The following is a 12282-nucleotide window of genomic DNA, read 5'->3' as shown; positions in this document are numbered from 1 at the left end:
AGAGAGAGAAAGTCCAATAGTCCCATGGCTGCTATTCCCACTATCTCAACATCCCAAAGACAACTTGGAAATACTTGTATATATATATATTGCTTTTAAGGCAGCCACTGTGGTTGGGTGAGCACTTTTGTATGAACAAATGAGATAGACTTGGAAAGGAGCAACATAAGATTGGAAAGGAAGATTGGAAAAGAGAGATCTTTTCCCTTAGAAATGGTCGACGTACAGACCTGTGGTGGACAGAAAAAGAGCAGGTGCCACAAGAAAGGTGGTTTAGGACCTCTTTCTGGTCTTTTCAGTCCTATTTTGGGGGGAATAACAACAATGGAAAAGTATCATAGTATTTGTATTTATTTGTATTTATTAGTTTGTCAAACATATACAAGATAGCAGGTATAAATATAAACATGGATATGAACAAAAGAAATGAACACAAATAAATGGGGACAGTAGGACAGGGACAGTAGGCACGCTAATGCGCTTATGCACACCCCCTTTATGGACCTCTTAGGAATGGGGTGAGGTCCATGGTAGACAGTTTGAGGTTGAAGCTGTGAGGGTTAGAGGATGTAACAACGGACTCAGGTAGAACATTCCAGGCATTGACCACTCTATTGCTGAAGTCGTATTTTCTGCAATCAAGTTTGGAGCTTGAGTTTGTACCAATTGTCTGCCTGTGTATTATTGAGGTTGAAGCTGAAGAAGTCATTGACAGGTAAGACATTGTAGCAGATAATTTTGTGTACTCTGCTTAGATCATACCGCAGGCACAGCAGTTCAAGATTGTCCAAGTGCAAAATTTCAAATCTGGAGGCATAGGGAATTCTATTGTGAGTAGAGGAGTGGAGTACTCTTCTTGTGAAGTACCTGTGGACTCGCTCAATCATATTAATGTCCGATATACAGTGTGGATTCCAGGCAGATGAGCTGTATTCAAGAATTGGTCTGGCAAAGGTTTTGTATGCCCTAGTTAGCAATACAATGTTACCGGAGAAAAAGCTTCGCAAAATTAGATTAACAACTCTTAAGAAACCCAACTTTGCCCACGACCTACAGTTTAGGCACCCAGAGCATAAACAAATATGTTCCAGGTGAGGTATCATGCAACTCTGTGGAAAGTTACTTCATATTCCTTTTCTTAAAAATACAGTATGTTGAAATGAATACAAAGGACAGAGGCTGCTACAATTGAAAGAGATTTGTGACCAGATCAGGAAGCTCTGCATTCATGTTTCTAAGTCCTTTTCTGATGGTGGCTGCACATACCAGCCTGTGGGGAAGAAAGGGGTGGAGTCAAATATTGATGGGGCCAACACTTGATGGAGGTCAGAAATGTCTGCAGGGTGTGGTCAAAAAAAGTCAACATGGAAGCTGAAATGGTGTGATCAAAGCTATTGCTGCTTTTTCTACGCAGTTCCCATAAATTATTCCAGTTCATGGAAGAAAATAATTTGGCTCATCAGTTAAGATCCTCAGCATAGAATTTAGACAAATTGAAAATTTATGCCAGCCCAGCTTGGTGAAACAGAAAGGTCTTCAGTGCACGACGGAAAGTACGGAGATCTGGGATCATTCGTATCCCTGGGGGTATCCTGTTCCAAAGGGTAGGTGCCCCCACAGAGAAGGCTCTCCCCCTGGGAACCACCAGTCGACATTGCTTTACTGATGGCACCCTGAGGAGGCCTACCCTGTGGGAGCGTACTGGTTGGTGGGAGGTTATCAGTTGCAGAAGGTGGTCTCGTAGGTACCCAGGTCCTAAGCCATGGAGCACTTTAAAGGTAAGAACCAACACCTTGAAGCGCACTCAGAAGACCACTGGGAGCCAGTGCAGCATCGGAGAGGTGTTACATGTGAGCGCCATGTCGCTCCCATAATCACCCGCGTGGCTGCATTCTGGATCAGTTGGCGCCTCCGGGTGCACCTCAAGGGGAGCCCCATGTAGAGAGCATTACAGTAATCCAGTCGGGAAGTGACGAGGGCATGAATGACTGTGCATAAGGAGTCCCGATCCAGAAAGGGACGCAACTGGCGAATCAGGCGAACCTGATAGAAAGCTCCCCTGGCCACGGCCGTCATATGCTCTTCTAAAGACAGCTGCATGTCCAGGAGGACACCCAAGTTGTGAGCCTTCTCCGTGGGGGCCAATGATTCACCCCCAGTAGTCAACAATGGTATCAGCTGGCTATATCGGGACGCCAGCAGCCACAGCCACTTGGTCTTGGAAGGATTGAGTCGGAGCCTGTTTCTCCCCATCCAGATCCGCACGGCCTCGAGGCACCAGGACATCACTGCAAGGGCATCATTGGGGTGGTCTGGGGTGGAGATGTACAGCTGAGTATCATCAGCGTAAATAGTGGAAACCTTTTGGGAAAAGTGTATTTCCTAAAACTAGCTAATAACACCACTTTTTTTGGAGTAGTATCATAAAATTATATATCAATGGAAAGATAATTTAATCAAGAATGTAATGCAATAACTTTTATGAAGGATTTGCTATTAGAATAGCAGTTACAGTATAAAGAAGAAAAGTGAAAAACAAGATATACAATAATGTTCACCATAGAAAAAATGAGATATACAAAAATTATCACCATGTCAGTTAATACTTAGTTGGGTAATCTTTAGCATGAATTATGGCTTTATAACGTCTTCCCATGGAATGAACCAAGTTTTTTACTTCTGCAGCTGTTATAATGTGAAACCAAGATTGAACGATTGCTTCTATTAACTGGGTTTTATTGCTGGGTCACTTTTGACTAACAAGTTTCTTTAGTCGGCTTTAGTCTATGATTTTCAATTGGGTTAAGGTCTGGGCTATTCCCAGGCCATTCCAGCAGTGGAATAGGATTATCTTGAAACTCAAAAAAAAAAAAAAAAAAAAGGTGGTATTCTTAGCCATCAAACTCAAAAATACACTTTTCCCAAAAGGTTTCCACAATTTTTGCCACTACTGTACACTATTTAGGTCACAGAGCCTGTTAATTAAAAAAGAATACCCCTCATCCACAAAATGGCGGGCATGGCTTTTGATGATAGGAGAATAAGTTCCATCCTTCCTGCTGTCTCTTAGAAAAATTGCTATGGATACCCCTGATGGGTTCAAAGGAAGGTTTGTTCCTCAGGAACACCACTAAGTTCTTGTGGGACCTTAGACACCCACCATTTGAAAACCCTAATCTAGAAGATGGACTGATGTAGTTGTACTTCACAAGGACTAGTAATAATGTGTTCGGCCTGACAGACGTGGATAGGAAGGCTTTAAACTAAAACCTGGCAAAAAAGTAAGGTAGGATTTGAGGAGACGGACTCTGGCAAACAAGAATTTCCACTGTCTTGTCTTGCTTCATCTCCATGGCACAGAGGTAGGCACCCCCAAAAAAAGCCATTATCCCCTACTTCAGGGGTCCTCAAACTTTTTAAATGGGGCCAATTCACAGTCCCTCAGACTGTTGTGAGGGGAGCAGACCAGCTGGGTGGGCGTGACTAGGTGGTCATGTGGCTGGGTGGGCGTGGCCAATTTAGCAGTCCATTAAACAATACACACAAATTACACTTTAATTTGTTATGGGGTGGAAAGCAGGTTAATGAAGGGATGTGGCTGCCTTGGGGTGTGTGTGAGGGACTTCTGTTTGTGTGTGTGTGTATGTGTGTTTCTCTCTTTCTCTCCCTCCCTCCTTCCCTCTCTCTGGAGGCCAGGGAAGCCAAAAGCTGGTCCGATTTTGGTCTCCTCGGCCTCCGTGCATCCCGTTTTTGGCCTCCTTGGCCTCCAGAACCACTCTGCCACCCAAAAACGGCCCCGGTTTTGGCCTCCTGAGGCCTCTGCATGTCCCATTTTTGGCCTCTTCAGCATCCAGAAGACGGGTGGGGTCCAGCGGGTAGGTGGAGCGATGTGGGCGGGGCAGCTTCATGGTCCCGCGCGGGCTGGATTAATGGCTTCTGCGGGTGCTACCAAGCCATATGGGAGAGAACGTAAGCAGCCCCACTAAGAGGAAATAAGGACCTCAGAATCAAACTGTAGAAATTAGGAGTGTTGTTGTAATGGGGTCTCTTAAATTACTCAAAAAGAAAAAGAAAAAAGAAAACATAATATTGACTTGTCTATGCATTATTGCCCAGAATGTGAGAGATTAAAAAAAATACAAGTTTATGCTCTTAGTACAGAAACGAAACTATAATTTATAATATGCTGGGATAGAAATAGGAAATAGGAAATAAATAGAGCAGAGTAGAGTAGAGTAGAGTAGAGTAGAGAAGAGAAGAGAAGAGAAGAGAAGAGAAGAGAAGAGAAGAGAAGAGAAGAGAAGAGAAGAGAAGAGTTGGAAGGGACCTTGGAGGTCTTCTAGTCCAACCCCCTGCTTAGGCAGGAAACCCTACACCACTTCAGACAATGACTCCCAGGACTGAATATAGCAATTGAAAGATGCTGTTCAAAACAACAAAGTGGGGGGTGGGGGAGAGGATGTGTAGTTGTGCTGAATGCTGACAACACCCATTCCTACTCAGAAATCCAAATGAACTAACAGCAATGCAAATAGAGAGTATCTGAGTTAAAATAGAGGAGAAAAAATTAAACTGTAGTGTGGTTGGTGTAAATTACACCCATCCCAGCCATGAAGAAGATAAGGGCAGTCTTTTTCAGAAGCAAATTGAAATTTCTTGAAGAGTGTGAAATCACTGTGTTTGGAGACTTTAATTACCCTAACTTCTCTGGGGTGGAATGGGGATAAGTGCTGCCAAGTGTAGTCCTTCCAGAAAATTCTTGGGCATTCTTGGGTTGTCTTGTTGGTAAACTGGATCGACTTTCTTGACTTAATGCTAATAAACAGGGAAGACCCAAATTCAAAGTGAAAATAGCAGGAACATTGAAGAGAAATAATTACGTGATGCTGGAATTCTTAATTTTAAGAGAACCTAAAATTGAGAATATAAAACTAATATATTGAGCTTCAAACATTCTCGGATGCTCAGAGTAATGATAAATACAAAACCATAGTAAGGGATGCTAAAGGAAAAGGGATTCACAAAGGGTGGGAATTTCTAAAAACACGAGGTATTAGTAACACAAATGTTAACAATTCCAGGGAGCAGGAAAAATTGAGGACAGTAGAAGAAACTAATGGAACTACAGAAAAAGCTTAATGAAGATCTAAAAAGCAGACATGCAATTTTATTTATTTATTTGATTTTTCCCCCTGCATTTATTACTTTATAAATAACTCAAGGCAGTGAACATACCTAATACTGTTTCCTTCCTCTTCCTAAGTTACCCAAAACAAGAACCCTGTGTGGTGGATTGGGCTGAGAAAGAATGACTGGCCAAGGGGTGAAATCTACTTATCTTCCCTACTGGTTTGGAAGTGCAGGCGCACAAGCTTCGCCATCATGAAGTCCAATTTTTGACCCTCTACCATGCGCAAAGCGTAGAGGGTGGGCGGAGCCTCATGCTGCTGCCGCTACCAGTTCACCAAACCACACCACGACGACGCTACCAGTTCGTGCGAGCTGGACAGAACTGGCAGGATTTCACCACTGGACTGGCCCAGAAGCACCCAGCTGGCTTTCAGAGTGAAGATGGGACTAGAACTCATCATCTCCTAGTTACTATCCTGGTACCTTAACCCCCTACACCAATTGGCTCTCAGTAAGTGAAATGTGGGCCTTGCCATAGAGCAGAGGTGTCAAACTCAAGGCCCGGGGGCCAGATCCAGCTCGCTGGGTGCTTAGGTCTGGCCCATGGTGCCACCCTGGAAGTAGCAAAGGACTGGCCAGAGGTGCCTCTGCCAGTAAAAAATAGAGCTCGGGAGGGCCACATGCAGCCCTCTTGACCTCCATTTTTGCTAGCGGAGGGTTGCAGGCCATCCCAGCCAAAAATGGAGCTCGTGAGCCCATTTTCTTTGGTAGAGCGCTCAGGCCACCACAGGCGCCCCCGACACAAGTGGCGTTGAGCTGGCCATGCCCCCTGGCCACGCCCCCCACCACGCCCCAGGTCAAACACAACCCTGATGCGGCCCTCAATGAAATCGAGTTTGACACTGCTGCCATAGAGGAAATACAGAACTCTAGAACTGATATTAGGAAAGCAAATGATCAAAGTAAGAAGAGGTTAGCAAAGGTTCTTTAAAAATTTAAAAAGCTGAGTGATGTTCAAAATAAGGAATAAGAAAAGAAGCAGAAGAGAAGATCAAATAGCACTAGCACTATAGCACTTAGACTTATATACCACTTCACAGTGCTTTTACAGCCCTCTCTAAGTGGATTATAGAGTCAGCTTACTGCCCCCAACAATCTGGGTCCTCATTTTACCCACCTCAGAAGGATGGAAGGCAGAGTCAACCTTGAGCCTGGTGAGATTCAAACTGCCAAATTGCAACTAGGGACCAAGAAAAGGTACACAATTCCTACTTGTGTTCCACAATAATATTGTGAAAAACAAATTGAAAGGGGCAGGATGGAAAGTTACGACTGATAGAAATATAACTAGCAAATACTTTTTTAATTTTCTTGGTCTAAAATCTTCAGGACCATTTCAATTACATATTAAAGAACAGGTAGATACAAAGGAACAGAGGGTAAATGTTGCTCCTATCTTAAAAAAATATAAAAGAACTATGGGGAACTATAGATTAGTCAGTGAACATTAATTCCATTAAGCTCCAAACAGCGATCTTAGATTAAGGTAGCAAAATCTACACCAATTTCACTAAGAGATAATGATAGTTTGGGGCAGTGGTGAAATCCAAAATTTTTTACTACCAGTTCTGTGGGCATGGCTTGGTGGGCGTGGTGTGGCTTGGTGGGCGTGGCTTGGTGGGCATGGCAGGGGAAGAATACTGCAAAATCTCCATTCCCACCCCACTCCAGGGGCAGGATATTGCAAAATCTCCATTCCCACCCCACTGTGGGGCTAGCCAGAGGTGGTATTTGCCAGTTCTCCGAACTGCTCAAAATTTCTGCTACCGGTTCTCCGGAACCCGTCAGAACCTGCTGGATTTCACCCCTGGTTTGGGGTATGTAGGATATCTTGAAAGCTAAAGCAGGGATTTCCCATATTAACTCATTGGTAGTGAGTTAATTAATCCAGAGTCTCTTTCAATGATTTGAAATTCTTCTTTTCAGATTTCTTTCTGTCTGGGCTAAGTTGCCATTTATGAAATAAACTGGGAACTGATAGAAACATGATTAACACGATAATACAGTTTTCAGTCTGTAATCACCTTGAAAACCTAATCATTATCAGACATTAACATAGCTTTATCAAAAATAAACTTTTCTGGATCATTTTAACTCTTTTTGATCAACCAACTTCCCTAATAGATTCTGGGAATGCTGAAGTGTAATATACCATCACTTCAATAAAGTGTTTAAAAGAATCCCTCATCACTTGCTGATTAGCAAGCTGGTTAGATATGAGAAAATTAATGGCGTATTCATTTCAGGACTATACAATTGTCTAGGAGTGCCCTCTGGTGGCCAATGTGTAATAGCAGCAACCAAGGAGAATATTCCATTCTGTCCAGTAAAGTGAAACTGTAAGATGCTTGTGACTTCTATTAAAGCTAAATTGAGGTAAATTAAGTTTAAGATCTGTCACAAAAATTTAAAGTTGAAAAATATCAGTGCCAAAGAGATCAATAATTATGTAGTTCCTTGCTGATATCAAAACCTCACCCAACAAGCCAGGGGTGGGTTCTACTTACCTTTACTATCGGCTTGCTTCCCTCGCGCGCATGCGCAGAAGCATTTTGAAGACTTTGGGGTCAGTGGGTGGAGCCTCCCGCCGGTTTTACTACCAGTTCTATAGAACAAGTGCGAACTGGGGACAACCCACCACTGCAACAAGCAATAAAAACAGTCAGCACTAAGGGCCAGGAGAAGGAGGAGGAGGAGGACAACAACAACAACAACAACAACAACACTGATGACAATTTGTGGCCTTCTTGCTTTTTAGGTCAGCACCTGAACCACAACACCAGAGTGTCTAACACAGGCTCATAATAGCTTCCACAGGATTATTTTTTTTAATTTAGAGATACCCTATGGCTATAAGATTAACTATAAAATGATCAGATTCCACAGAACCTGACCACCATAAAGTAATCCCAGGGATCATTGCCAACTCCATTCCTGTGCTTGGAGTCAAATCAGTGGTGGGTTCCTCCCGGTTCGGCCCAGTTCTCCCAAGCCAGTAGCGGTGACGATATGACATCACCGAACCGGTTCTACTCCCCTGCACCTCCCGCATTATTCCTACCTTTTATTTGGCCCCACCCACAATCTATTGCTGCCTCCTGAGTCCCAGCTAATGGCTAGAGGGAAAAAAACTGTTTAAACTCTTGCCGTGGGGCTTCAAAGGGCCTCCCTACAGCTGATTAGTGTTAAAAGAAAACAAATGAGTAGACCGGTGCCTGCAAAAATACATGAGTAGATCAGTGCCTGCAAAAATAAATGGGTAGATCGGTACAGCTCTGCAAGCAGTTAAAAGCCTGGTAGACCAGTACCTCTGCTAAATCCTAAATAATTGTCACATGACCATCAAGCCACACCCACAAAATAAGCCACGCCCACGGAACCAGTAGTAAAAAAATTTAGAACCCACCCCTGAGTCAAATCATGCATGGAGGAGGCAACCTTACTAGTTCTTGTTAAGATGTACTATGTTCATTCTCTTCTCCTTCCAACCACAAAGAAGTAGAACCTAACTACAAACACTCCTGGCTTTTAGCCTGGAGCCAAAGCTCCCAGAGATCCAATATCCAGGCTAGCAAGAGGCTAGAAGTGGAAATTGGCAGCAATCATAAATCTCTTTGTCTCTCTAATGGATTGCTTGGTGCCTGCCATCATATCCTCCTCAGCCCTTTGTGGTAGAGAATTTAGAATAGAATAGAATAGTTTATTGGCCAAGTGTGATTGGACACACAAGGAACTTGTCTTGGTGCATATGCTCTCGGTATACATAAAAGAAGAGATACATTCGTCAAGAATCATAAGGTACAACACTTAATGATAGCCATAGGGAACAAATAAGCGATCAAATCATATTAGGAAACAGTCAATATAATTCATAAGGCTACCAGCAACAAGGTTACAGTAATACAGTCATAAGTGGGAGGAGACGGGTGATAGGAACGATGGGAAGATTAATAGTAATGCAGACTTAATAACTAGTTTGACAGTGTTGAGGGAATTATTTGTTTGGCAGAGTGATGGTGTTCGGGGAAAAACTGTCCTTGTGTCTAGTTGTTCTGGTGTGCAGTGCTCTATAGCATCGTTTTGAGGGTAGGAGTTGAAACAGTTTATGTCCAGGATGCGAGGGGTCTGTAAATATTTTCACAGCCCTCTTTTTGACTCGTGCAGTATACAGGTCCTCCATGGAAGGCAGGTTCCATAGCAATTGTTTTTTCTGCAGTTCTAATTATCTGTTGAAGTCTGGGTCTGTCTTATTGGGTTGCAGAACCAAACCAGACAGTTATAGAGGTGCAGATGACAGACTCAATAATTCCTCTGTAGAACTGAATCAGCAGCTCCTTGGGCTTCCTGAGTTGGCGCAGAAAGAACATTCTTTGTTGTGCTTTTTTTTTTTTTTTACAATAAAATTAGTAAATTTATAAGCCTAGCAGCTGTCCAAAGCTTTTGAAAACATTTGGGACCAAACTTTCACTTTCCCTGTTCCATCATCCCATAGTGTTATATCAAGATCAAACACAGGTGCTGCATCCTATTTTCTCTAGAACTACTCCCATTTTGCCCCAGCTCTGGAGTAATGTTCCTCTTTCACTGTTTTCTTGCTCTGTAGGGCAAGCAGTCCATATCTGTACTCCAAGGAGGAAAATAATTAATAGGTCGACTAAATCAAAATAGTCTTCTTCGTTAGTATGGTTTGACAGTTATGTGGCTATTTGCATCAAGTTTCATTGCATATGCATTTACTAGTAACTATGAGAAAATGTTGCATTGGCCAAATTTAATGAAGCTTTATCGTTTTTAGATTATTTGGAGCAGGGGTCCCCAACCTGGGGAGAACTGGTTCGGTGACGTCATATTGTCACCGCTACCGGCTCGGTCGCACCGGACCGAACCGGGAGGAACCCACCACTGCTCCAGGCCTTCCTGTCCTCTACCATCCTTTGGAGTCCATTTATGCTCACGCCAACTGCTTCAATGACTCCATCCAGCCACCTCGTTCTCTGCCGTCCCCTTCTTCTTTTGCCCTCAATCATTCCCAGCATTAGGCTCTTCTCCAGTGAGTCCTTCCTTCTCATTAGGTGGCCAGAGTATTTGAGTTTCATCTTCAGGATCTGGCCTTCTAAAGAGCCGTCAGGGTTGATCTCCTCTAGGACTGACCGGTTGGATCACCTTGCAGTCCAAGGGACTCGCAGGAGTCTTCTCCAGCACCAGAGTTCAAAGGCCTCAATCCTTTGGCTATAGCCTAATTCCGGGGAAGGTTACTTAGCAGGTTTGGAGTACAGCCTGACCCTCTATGGTGATCTTCTTCTCAAGCTAAAAGAAGCTTTGAACTCTTCTTCATGTTTTTATTCAGCAATTTACCATTCTTTCTTCCTGAGACTTTTTTGATTTTAACAATGTCCTATCTTCTAGTTTGTTTCTAGGTTGTTCTAGAATTTCCTGTACAAAGACCAGCCCTGCCAGGGAGACCAGGTGATGTATCCAAGAAAATCAAGTGCACCAAACCAGAAAAGGCAGAAACTGAACACCTTTGCTTGGGAGATGCCTACCGTGTCCCTTTCTTCCAGGGCTAAATGGATTGTTAGGGTTCCAATGGATGCCCTAATTAATTCATGAGCTTCGAGCCAAGTTTCAAAAGAAATCCAGTTATTTATTAGGAGCAACATGTCAGCACATACCCAAGTGGAGTCAGCTCTGCCCCACAATTTCAGAAGGCAACTTCTGTTCCATTGGTTGATTGTTCTCACCGTCAAAAAATTTCTCCTTATTTCTAGGTTGAATCTCTCCTTGATCAGTTTCCATCCATTATTCCTTATCTGGCCTTCAGGTGCCTTGGAAAATAGCTTGAGCCCTTCTTCTCTGTGGCAGCCCCTCAAATATTGGAAGACTGCTTTGATGTCTCCCTTGGTCCTTCTCTTCACTAGACTAGCCATGCCCAGTTCCTGTAACCGTTCTTCATATGTTTTAGTTTCCAGCCCCCTAATCATCCTGATTGCTCTTCTCTGCACATTTTCTAGAGTCTCAACATCTTTTTTATAGTGTGATGACCAAAACTGGATGCAGTATTCTAGGTGTGGTCTCACTAAGGCTTTATAGAGAGGTATTAGTACCTCACTTGATCTTGATTGTATCCCTCTGCTAATGCAATTTAGGATTGCATTGGTTTTTTGACTGCCGCTGCACACTACTGACTCATATTTAACTGGTTGTCCACTAAGACTCCAAGATCCTTCTCACAGTTACTGCTATTAAGCCTGGTTTCACCCTGTCAGTATGTGTACTCTTGGTATTTCTTGCCTAAGCATAGGACTTTACTTTTCTCTACGTTGAATTTCATATTGTTAGATAGGGCCAAGGTTTTAAGTCTGTCAAGATCCATCTGGATCTTGAGCATATCTTCTAGGGTGTTAGCTATTCCTGCCAGTTTAGTATCATCTGCAAATTTGGTAATTTCCCCTTCTATTCCCTCATCTAAGTCGTTTATGAAGATATTGAAGAGTACTGGGCCTAAGACGGAACCCTGTGGTACCCCACTGCTTACTGCCCTCCATGTAGACCCATTAAGGACTACTTGTTGGGTACGGTTTGTCAGTCAGTTACGAATCTATCTGGTGAACCCCGGGACACTACAACCATCATAAACACATGCTGTGTGCCAAGCGCGCAAGTTCATACATGATCATGGGGATAGCAATAGCAATAGCAATAGCACTTAGACTTATATACCACTTCACAGTGCTTTTACAGCCTTCTCTAAGTGGTTTATAGAGTCAGCTTACTGCCCCCAACAATCTGGCTCCTCATTTTACCCACCTCGGAAGGATGGAAGGCTGAGTCAACCTTGAGCCTGGTGAGATTCGAACTGCCAAATTGCAACTAGGAGCCAAGAAAAGGTACACAATTCCTACTTGTGTTCCACAACGATATTGTGAAAGACAAATTGAAGGGGCAGGATGGAAACTTAAAACTGACAGAAATATAACTAGCAAATACTTTTTTAATTTGCTTGGTCTAAAATCTTCAGGACCCTTTCAATTACGTATTAAAGACAGGTAGATACAAAGGAACAGAGGGTAAATGTTGCTCCTATCTTAAAAA

The sequence above is a fragment of the Pituophis catenifer genome, unplaced genomic scaffold (assembly GCF_029215685.1).
Source record: "Pituophis catenifer annectens isolate HBS135680 unplaced genomic scaffold, rPitCat1.0.hap2 SCAF_6, whole genome shotgun sequence".
NCBI lineage: Eukaryota > Metazoa > Chordata > Lepidosauria > Squamata > Colubridae > Pituophis > Pituophis catenifer.
Note: the sequence above shows the minus strand (reverse complement) of the source record.